The sequence below is a fragment of the Sapajus apella genome, unplaced genomic scaffold (assembly GCF_009761245.1).
Source record: "Sapajus apella isolate SASKATOON/1434 unplaced genomic scaffold, GSC_monkey_1.0 scaffold28, whole genome shotgun sequence".
NCBI lineage: Eukaryota > Metazoa > Chordata > Mammalia > Primates > Cebidae > Sapajus > Sapajus apella.
In genome coordinates, this window is record NW_022436968.1 from 21128637 (window position 1) to 21139641 (window position 11005).

The 11005-nt window shown below is 42.0% G+C and overlaps 1 pseudogene; it reads left to right on the forward strand.

Moving 5' to 3' along the window:
• The first annotated feature begins 5050 nt into the window (after positions 1 to 5050).
• On the forward strand, positions 5051 to 8438 carry LOC116561239 (annotated as a pseudogene).
• The last annotated feature ends 2567 nt before the right edge of the window (positions 8439 to 11005 follow it).

An 11005-nucleotide genomic window follows, 5' to 3' on the forward strand; every position in this document is an offset into this window, starting at 1 on the left:
TGATGCCCAGGCCATAGTCTTCTCTTTCCCATTTTTTAGCAAGATGAATGGCAGAGCATTCATAATAAAATTCATGTTTCATGCTTCCAATCAGCCAGTTTTTGTAATTCAGCCTTCAGTTTGTTGTCCTCGTGACAATTCTGATTTCACTGAAGGAACTCTGATCCGAAGGATTACATATGGGATGGAGAGGACAAATCCCGTGAGTCACAGAAACAGTTCTAGTTCTCATTGGTAATGGTCATAAATTGTTACCATTCAACTGAAGGTCAGCAGCCTCTCTGAAAAGAATCGGTGCTACAAACTCATTTCCCGGGGAGCAGGCACAGCACAAAGCCTGCATCGACCTTGGCCCCAGCATTCACCTGCTCGCTGGGGTCAGGGTGAGTTCAGGAGCAGCCCTCAGTACCCTGTATTGATCTCTTCCAGTGGTGATTGAATCATATTAGTATCCTAACATGGAAACCTGGTGCTTCTGTTTCTTCCACTCTACTTTGTCTGGGTTATATAGAAAATACCAGCTTTTTATTCATTTATTCGCTCATTCATTTAACACTGAGGCTGTCTACATACAAGGCATTGGCTTTAAACTCAGATGAATCACAAATAAACCTGCCCTGAGAGGAAGCATAGAACAAGAAAGGTTTGTAAGACATAATCATAAATAATGTCAATCAATAGAACAGGAACAAATATCTTAAAAGCTAGCAAATATATTTTAAAGAGAGAATTATTTTTCTTTAGGAAAAAAAATACCAAAAACCTTGACAAACTCTTCCAGGAGTGAAGATGAGACCCTAAAACTGACATCTGGAAGGAGACAGTGAGACAAAGAATGAGCTAGAGGATTTGGGGTTAAGAAATGGAGAGAAAAGAAGAGAGGGAAGGAAGAAGAAAGATGGGGAGTGAGGACAGGCCGGGGGCAGAGGCTGGGGCCATAGGGAAGAATGGCCATGAGGTATTCTTTTAGCAGGGCAGCCAAATAACTTTGAAGATGAAGGATGTATAAGATTTAATATTATGCATACATGTTCTCATGTAGTACTATAAATACTATAAACCTCCCTTCAATGTGCCAACTTATTAATAAACTTTATACAAACAAATGCCTCCTCCTCTGAGTGGTTTGTGTGGCAGGAATTACAAAAACAGTAGGTGGGGTGAATCGATATCTGCTGAGAGAAGAAAGAGCCACAGAAGGTGAGACACGGGGAGTTGAAAATTTTAGAGAGAGCAGTAACTTGGAGCCCGAAGTGTCCATGAGTCTGCAGTTCCCCAGAACGTGCAGAAATGGAGCCAGGATGTGCTGCACCTTCTGTGAGACTGGGTTGAGTCCATTTTATTTCAACCTCAGGGACAGGTGACTTCTGCTGTAATCTGGGTGCCAAAGCAGAATAGGGGAGTGTTATAGCGACAGACGCTATGAAAGAGTTAATGTGAATGATAGAACTTGGGAAGGATTTAATGAGTCCACGCAGAGGCTACAATGGAGCATGGCTGTGGGTGCACACCAGGACATGTCTGGCCACAGCTAACGTCCAGCAAGTTGTCAGTGGAAAAAATAGTAAGAGAATAAACTACAAGGCAGTTTGGACCACTGGGCAAAGAAAACCTTAAAAGACAAGCTGAAAAGGTTGTAGGTTGTTTCATCACTTGAAAATTGACGGGGAGTCTACCTTTTACAAAACATTTTAGCATTTAAAATCTCTTCTGATTTTATAATCTACTTATTTATGAGAATGAAACAAGTGTTATTATGACTATTCCCATTCTACAGATAAGAAAACTGAGAAACAGATTATTAAAATTGTTCACAGTCAGCATAGTAATGAAAAAACCCACCCCACATTTCTTAAATTGGAATTCAACACCCTTCTTGTGCTCTGTGGTGTCCATAAATACGCTAGAATAAACATGTATCAAGAGCTCCAAAAGAGTCCCTGGGGAAGGGCTAGGGGAGGGCAGGAGAACCATGAGGCACACTGCAACTGATTTTCTTGAGAGCAACTCTGGAGGAGAATTTCTGATGAATAAAATTCTCCACCTCATGACACAAGTAACTAATTTAATCAGCCAGTCGCATAAGTGGACTAATTTCTGGTGTATGAGCTGCTGCCTCAGCCCACCCTCTCTCCCCAGTGCCCTTTCGTTCTTCACAAGTATCAAATGACTGCTAGCAGTTCATTCATTCCACTAATACTCTGTGCCAGGCACTTGGGGAAGTGCTGGGAAATGGCCTTTTGGGGACAGCGATCCATGTTGTTGTCCAAAACCAGAATATTTATCTTTCTCACCAATAGGAATGAGTCTATCATGCTACCCGCCAGACTGCCTGGAACCTGAGAATCCCTTGGAGAGTAGAGACCAAACAAATAGCTGTTGTTGTAAGTTCTGTTTCCACTGCCTGCTCATATCCACTCATTTTCCATGTTCCATATAAGCTGACTCCCAATCACAAAGGACATCAATCCTCCTGATTTTCTCACTTCCATTCCTAATTTTCACTGTATACTGCTGTTGCATTCATTTTCTCAAAGTTCAGTCTTGGTGGATCACATTCTTGCCAAAAAACAAAACAAAAAAAACCCGCAAAACAAAATCAGTAGCTTACAGACCAACAATTCCACTCCTAGGTATTTACCCCTACCCCCAAAGGAAAGCATATGTCCACAAAGAGATGCGCATGAGAAAGTTGACAGCTGCTTGGTTCACAAGTGTTCATAAACTGAAAACAACTCAAATGTCCATCAATGGAACGAGAGATAAAATGTGGCACATTTATTTTTCTTAGCAACGAAAAAGAATGAGCCACTGACATACACAACATAAATGAATCTCCAAATGTTATTCTGAGAAACAGAAGCCAGACACAGAAGAGTACATACTGTGTACTTCCATTTTACATAAAGCTTGAGAAAAAACAAAACTAATTTGTAATGACAAAAATCAGAATAATAGTTGCCTACGAAGCATGAATTGCCTAGAAGGGTCCACAAGAGAACTTTCTAGGGTAGAGAAAATATGCTTTATTTTGGAGAATTAGTAAGATGAGTGTATACATTGTCAAAACTCATTGAATTGTACCCTTAAGATCTGTGCATTTAACTGTATGCAAATTTTACCTCAATTAAAATCATTAGTAGTTCCCTACTCCCATTTAATTATGTACAAATCATCTGCCCAATCTGGGAAGTAAGAAAGTAGATTAGTGGTTGCCAGAGCCTGGGGGAGGGGAGAATGGGGAATGATTGCCAGTAGATTTGGATTTGTTTTAGGGATAATAAAAATGTTCTGAATTAATGTCTATAGTTGCTCAAGTCTGTGAATAGCCTAAAATTACTGAACTGTACACTTTAAAAGGATGAGTTTTACAAACGAATTATATCTCAATAAAAAAGTCTCTACCCAGCATTCCAGGCAGTCATGAGATAGCCCTAAACTAGCTCAAATCTGCTAATTTCTGGTTCCATACGTGTTCTCTCATCATTCTTTCTTCTCATAATCCCAACGTACTCTGCAACTCCTCTTGTGAGATTGTACCTGTCATCGAAGGCCTATCTCAAAAACCACGCCTTTCCTAGTCTTCTCTGCAGAGTGGGGCCCCTTTCTCAGAACTTCTGATACTTGGTAGAGATCTGTCTTCTGAAAGAGCTCATCATATTCTCCCTTGCATTGTGCTTATTTCTGCATTTGTCTGATCCTTCTTCTTAGATTATAAGATTAGTGAGGACAAGAACTGGGCCCTACCTTTTCTTGTATCCTTGACAGCACACAGATATTCCTCAATAAATGCTTGATGAATTGAATTAACTGAGATTAATGATTCTAGCTCTATAAATTTCAGGCCAGGAAGAAAGCATGTAAGTTTTGTGAGGTATGGATGTTTAGGCTGTGAAGTGATCAATTATTCTAGGGGTGGTTCTCAAACTTGAAGATGTCCCCGATCACCTGAGGGATCTATTACCTATCCCTCTCCAGACTCTCAATGGGGATTCAGATTCCCAGTTGTAGTGAGGTCCAGAAGATTCATAAGGTGGTTCTAATGCAGGTGGTCTGCAGACCACGTTTCTGAAAACCTTGACTTTGAATCAAACATTTACAAATGAATAAAAAGAAGAGTTTTACTTGATTTGTTTTCTCTAGATGTTTTATTGGCAGAATTTTAAAGCTCTTTATGAGGACATTTTGCTCCTAGGAATTGACAAGGGCTACATTTTTGCTGGAAGTCTTCCAAGTGGCCCAAAAGAAAGGTTGCATTATTCATGAAACTGGGTAGGAATTCTATGGTAATTTCTCAACCATGCTAACATCACAATAGCTGGTGCCACCTGTAACCAAATCATGCTGTGACCTTAAACTTTGAATCAAATGGTGATTTCTAATTCCCGTTTCATAGCATCACACTGCTTTCAACTTAGCTCTAGGCCATTTATTATTCTGTCGGAAAACTCACTGGGCGCTGTGTGGTATGTGTGTTGACTGGTTTTTCATGCTGAGTTCTAAACAAGTTCTGAAGGTAGAAAATTTTCATCACACATAGGCAGAAAGGATAATTCCACTCAAATACCCATATTGAAATGGGTCTTTCCCAAAGCCAACATAATCTACAGGCCTAATAAATTGTATGATTTGCTTGGATTTTAAACCTAATGGCCAAAGACAAAAAGATCCTCTCTCACAATAATCTTACCTGCAACTGGAGACGAAGCATGAATTCAGCAACCTCTTAGTCTAGACAGAAGGTCTAGCACACCTGCCAGCCTACAGAGCTCTGAAAGGCTGCAAAGGAAGACACTAGATCTGAAATGCAAAGAGCTAAAGAACAGAGAAACCTGCTCTGTCCTCAGATGCCCTGCATGCATTTCCTTTTCATGGCATCCCCCTTTTGATCCGTGCACTGAGAACTTCCATTAGCACCTGTAGCACTCCCCAGAGTGGGCCCAAGCTTCCTGAGCCCCGAGGTTTCTTTGACCTCATCTCAGGGTTTCCTAGGCCGTAGACTGCTTCTGAAACTCAGTCCTTGTATCTGCTATCCCATTTCACCTTAGTGATGCTCATCAAACATAGCATTGCCAACCCATCCTCTTCACTCTGGCAAAGTAAGTCTAGGGCTGTTTAGGGATAAGGGGTATGGAATGGAAGCAGGAAGCTGAGCAAATGGACAATGGTCCTGCAATGAATCATTTGGTTCCTGGGTAAACTTCTGGTTTTCCTTAGATCTCAGTGGCCGTAGGTCACAGGTCCTACTGTTCTTTTTGCCAGTAACTCCAGGCAGGGACTCTATGTATAAAGCCCTGGCAAGACAGCACTGTCTGCTTTTTTTCTGAACTTAATTGCTGTCACATTCTCCCCACTACTGTCACTGAAACAGTAGTACTAAAAGGGAGTGGGAGCAAACCTCACCTAATTGTGCATCTTCCCACCTCTTCTTTTCACAGAAATATACATTGCACAGGAATGTGCCAGAGGAGTGTGCGTTCACTGGCCATGCATTGGTTTGACCTGTGATTGTGAGTAGTTCCTGTCCTAGCCATTCAGAGCAAACCATTTTCTCCTAGAGGTCTAGGGTTGTGGACACCAGGCTGTCTAGTCATCCCATTGGATCATAGTTAAAAGATACGGAGAGAAGTCAAAAGTAAAGAAGGACAAAAGGATTAAGAAGCAGTTTCTTACCACCCCTCCCATACTCCCTATCCATAAACAGCCTTAGACTTACACTGCCAGACTGAAGAGGTTGGGCTGGGAACGCTGTGTCTGATGAGCATCGCTAAAGTGAACTGGGATAGCGGTCGCAAGAGCTTAGTTTCAGAAGCAGTCCATGGCCTAGGAAAACCCTGAGATGAGATCAAGGATACTTCAAAGCTCAGAAATTTAGGCCCACTCTGAAGCGACCTTGGAGATACTGAGTGTCTAGAACCACTGCTGTTCTGGAAGACACCTAACTAGATCTGGTGCAAAGGGGCCAACCACTTCATCCTCTGGGTTCACCCCAGCAACTTTCACCCTTTGGCAGCCATAGCTCCTGCTGGAGACCACAGTGATTTTCAATAGGCTTAAGAACCATCTCTCCAACCATGGACTAGGTGTGAATACTTGAACAGTTGTTAACCTTTCTGAGTTTCAGTTTTTCATCTGGAAAATGGAAATATCTTCCTGATGAAATAATGCAAGTCAAAAGCTTAGTGTCAGTACCACGCCAGGTTTTGAGAAAGCACTCTATAGGTAGTTACTATTATTCTTGTAGTTATTCATTTTACACACTATTAATATTATTAAAACAATTGGACTGATTTTAGATGGATCTCCATTTGTCCCATGCCCCTTTGGCACTGATGCCAGAAGTGGATGGAGAAGCTTTGACAGGGGAGCCTGGAATTTAGGAATTTGTGGCTCCTCTAGTGCTGTGGCATCAGAATCTTCAGGCCATGGAAGAAAAGCTTTCCTGTCCAGGTTACCTTAGAATGGAAAAGAAGGGAGAGGTGATCAGCAAATTTGTTTACTCTTTCTCTGCTGTAGAGAAAATGAGGTTTACTGAACCAGGATGAGGTTGTTTTCAGAACTTTGATGGGTTTTTCGGGAATGAAGGTTTATGAATAAAAGCAATTATAATTCTTGTAGGCATTCTTTTTTCCCGTTTGCAGACCTGGAACTTCCAGAGACAAGCTTTTCTGAGCCCTTGTACCCCAGCAGCAGGGACGTGTGTCTCCCTCTGCATGCCCCGCCCCTCTGGCCATGCCCCTGCCAGGAGGCTGAGGACTTGTTCACAGGACTCAGCTCCAAGAAATAAGGAAGTAACTCAAACAAGTCTCTGACTCAGTTTTGGTCATTCTAAGTTAAATTCTTGTTAGATTGTGACTGTTCATAAAAAAGGAAAGTAGCTAACAACTTTATTCCTCACTGAAATATTGCAATGAGAATGCAAGGACTGTATGAACAAGGTATTTGCAGACTTTCACTTGGGATCACAGTAGTTATAAAGGCCAAGAGATGATCATACTGTGATGAAAACCCTCAACGATACCTAAACATCTCCTAGGATAGAGCTTAGGCTCCTCAGTCGAGCATGCAGAGTGCCCCATCAAGCACCTCCTCCCTCCTCTCCAGTCTTAGGGAGGCATCCAGATAGTGACTGAGAACATCAGGGATGGTGGGCCTGGTAGTATTCATCAGCGTCCAGTTTTAAAGCAAAACTCAGGTATGTGGAAGCCTTAGCCCCAGGGAAGGGGTGGGCACTGGTAGACTCTGCTGCAAGATCCTGTGGCTCAGCTTGTAGGCATAACGAGCTGATCCATGATGAGGTCAGTTGAAGATCTGGAACCTTATGACTTGGGAATTATCAATTATCCCTGCTCAGGCTTGATGCCACGTGCAAGTTGGACAGTCCTGGCCCATTCCACTGTTTAGTACTTGTGGCCCTTTCCTTTCAAGATACCTGAGGAAGTGTACCATGGAAAGGAGGAGGTGGAGACTTAAGCTTTTCAGGCAGAAGTTGCCTGATTCATGTATCTCAACATCATTACCTTCTATCCCAACCAGAAATTTTTTCTTCAAGAGTTGATCTCTAATGGATTTAATGCATTAAACAAAATTTGCTAAGAGCCTGACAGATTCTTCTGAGCTGAACAGCAGTAAAGAAATGAAAATTGACATCATCTTCAACCTTCAGGAATACACCCTGACTTTGTGGACATGGGCATTGGCATGACCAAGGATAAGGATGACCTCACAAATAATTTGGGAACCATTGCCAAGTCTACAAGATTGAGCAGTTTGGTGTTGGCTTTTAGTCTATCTACCTGGTGGCAGAGAAAGTGACTGTGATCACACATCACAATGCTGATGAACAGCATACCTGAGAGTCTTCCTCCACTGTATGTGCTGACCACAGTAAGCCCACTGGCAGGGGTCCCAAAGTGATCCTTCATCTTAAGGAAGACCAGATAGAGTACTTAGGAGAGAGACAAGTCAAAGTCAAAGAAGTAGTAAATAAGTGCTCATAGCTCATAAGCTATCCCATCACTCTTTATTTGGGGGAAGAAATGAGAGAAGGAAACCAGTGACCATGAGGCAAAAGAAGAGAAAGGTGAGAAAGAAGAGGAAAATAAAGATGCTGAGGAAAGGCTCAAGATTGAAGATGCAGGCTCAGATGACAGCAGTAAGAGTAAGAAAAAGATCAGAAAATTAAAGAGAAATACATTGATCAGAAAGAGCCAAACAAGACCAAGTTAATTAATTTGGCACAGAAACCCTCATGATGTCACCCAGGAGAAGTATGGAGAATTTTACAAGAGCCTCATCAATAACTGGGAAGACACTTGGCAGCAATCATTTCTCTATAGGTCTGTTGGAATTCAGAGCACTGCTACTCATCCCTCAATAGGCTCCCTTTGATCTCTTTGAGAACAAGAAGGAAAAGAACAACATCAAACCATCTGTCCATCATGTGTTCACCACGGACAGCTGTGATGAGTTGACACAAGAGTATCTTAACTTTATTCATGGTTTGGTTGACTCTCAGGATCTGCCCCTCAACATCTCTTGAGAAATGCTCAAGCAGAGCAAAATCTTAAACGTCATTCAAAAATACATTGTTATGAAGGGCCTCGAGCTAGTCTCTGAGCTGGTGGAAGACAAGGAGAACTACAAGAAATTCCAAGAGGCAGTCTGTAAAAATCTAGTCTACTGATTTAAATGTTAATCGTATCTACAAAATATCTTTACACCAACATGTAGACTGGTGTTTGGCTGGTCTAATGTCTGGGTACCATGGCCCAGCCAGGTTGACACAAAAAGTTTGCCGTCATACCAGGTAATCCAGCACTGCCATTCAAAAGGGTAGTTTTGCAAGTTAAAAGAAACTCTAGCAGTGTGGAGGCCAATTAGTCAGGAAAAAAGCCAGTCACCTTAGGGCTTCACTGAGAGTCAAAGGGCAAATGGAAATGTATAAAATGGAGAAAATTAAGCCAGGGTACTCAAGATGTTTATAAAGAAATAGAAGAGTGTATGATGGAAATTAAGAGTACTACTGCTGAAAGGAGGATGGAACTGGCAAGGAATGCAGAAGATACCAAAATAAACAAAAACATCCTTCAAACTCAGACCTGAATATTCTGAACCCCAATGCCCTTGCCTCTTAGGGTCCAAGTATTACAGAAGCTGCTTCAGCAGCAGCAGAGCAAGGCCTAGGCCCAGCACTGGTAGTGGGGAGGCCTAAGCCAATTTCCACCACAGAAAGGAATGCTCCAGAGAACAGTAAAAGTGAGATCATCACGTGTCTATGAGTCTCTCCAGAAAAATATCAGATGTGAGCTGTAAACCAACCAAGATCCAGTTGTACAGGAAAAGTTAAAGCCAGACCGGAGCAGGGGCCAAAAGCTACAGAGAATCTGTGACAGCCAGTTGCATGCAATGGAGCCAGCCCTAATGGCATGCAGGTAGAATTTGAGCTGGTGGAATTGTTCTTTTACACTGTGAAGGACAGGGGTTCCTTTTCAGTAGAAAAATGAGCAAATGTTATACCCATCTTTTTAAAGAAATGGGCACTGGCATTGTAGAAAGAAGTTGAGAGATTTCTCAAAGAACTTACAACAGAACTACCATTCTACCCAGCGATCCCATTACTGGGTATATATCCAAAGGAATATAAATCATTCTACCATAAAGATACAGGCACACGTATGTTTATGGTAGCCATATTCACAATAACAAAGACATGGAATCAACCTGAATGCCTATCAAAGGTAGACAGGATAAAGAAAATGTGGTAAGTATACAACATGGAATACTACACAGCCATAAAAAAGAACAAAGTCATGTCCTTTACAGCAATATGGATGGAGCTGGAGGCCATTATCCTAAGCAAACTGACACAGGAACAGAAACCAAATATCACATGTTCTCACTAATAAGTGGTAGCTAAACATTGAGTACACATGCACACAAAGAAGAAAACAGACACTGGGGCCTACTTGAGGGTGGAGGGTGGGAGGAGGGTGAGGATTTAAAAACTACCTATCAGATACTATGCTTATTACCCGGATGATAAAATAATCTGTATACCAATCCTTTGCGACAGACAACTTACCTATATAACAAACCTGCACATATACCCCCGAACCTAAAATAAAAGCTTTAAAAAAGAGGAGAGAATGGGAGATAGGAATGAATTAATATAGTAATTATAGACCAGACAGCATTGAAAGCCAGAAACATTTGACTGAAGCATTCATTAGTCACTGTATCGAAGAGCATAAAACACTAGTGGGCAAACTGCCTTAGTCTGTTTGGCCTACTATAACAAAATACCATAAACCAGGTGGCTTTATAAACAGGAGAAACTTATTTCTTATGGTCTGCAGACTGGGAAGTCCCAAATCAAGGCTCTAGCAGATCTGGTGTTTGGTGACAGCCTGCTTTCTCGTTTGCAAATGGCTGTCTTCTCACGGCATCCTCATATGGGCAGAAAGCAGAGAGAGAGAGGAAGCAAGCTCTCTCATGTCTTCTTATAAGGGCACTAATTCAATTCTTGAAGACTCCAGCATCATGACCTAAATACCTCCCACAGGCTCCACCTGCTACTGCCATCACCCTGGGGCTTAGCATTTCAACATATCAATTTTGGGGTGACACAAACACTCAGGTCATAACACAAACCATAGGGCGTTTTGAAAGTCCTAGGGGAAAAGAAGGTGCAAGTGAAACTTCCTTTCCACATGTGGGCACACACACCATCGCCACACCACCTATTAGCCCAGAACTGTGTTTATGTCACCCTCCAGCCTGAGCCTCCAGGGGACTAGGACTGCAGGATCCATGCTCTTAGTATGAAATGTGCTATCAGTGGTTTTCTTTCTGCCCACATAGTTACAAACAACTGAATTCAATCCAAGGTGCATTTCCTGAGTGTTTACTATGTACTGCCTAACCAGGAGATGACTTAAAGAACATAAAAACACACAAGACATGGTTTCTGCCCCTCAAGATCACTACATGAAGGAGACCGACT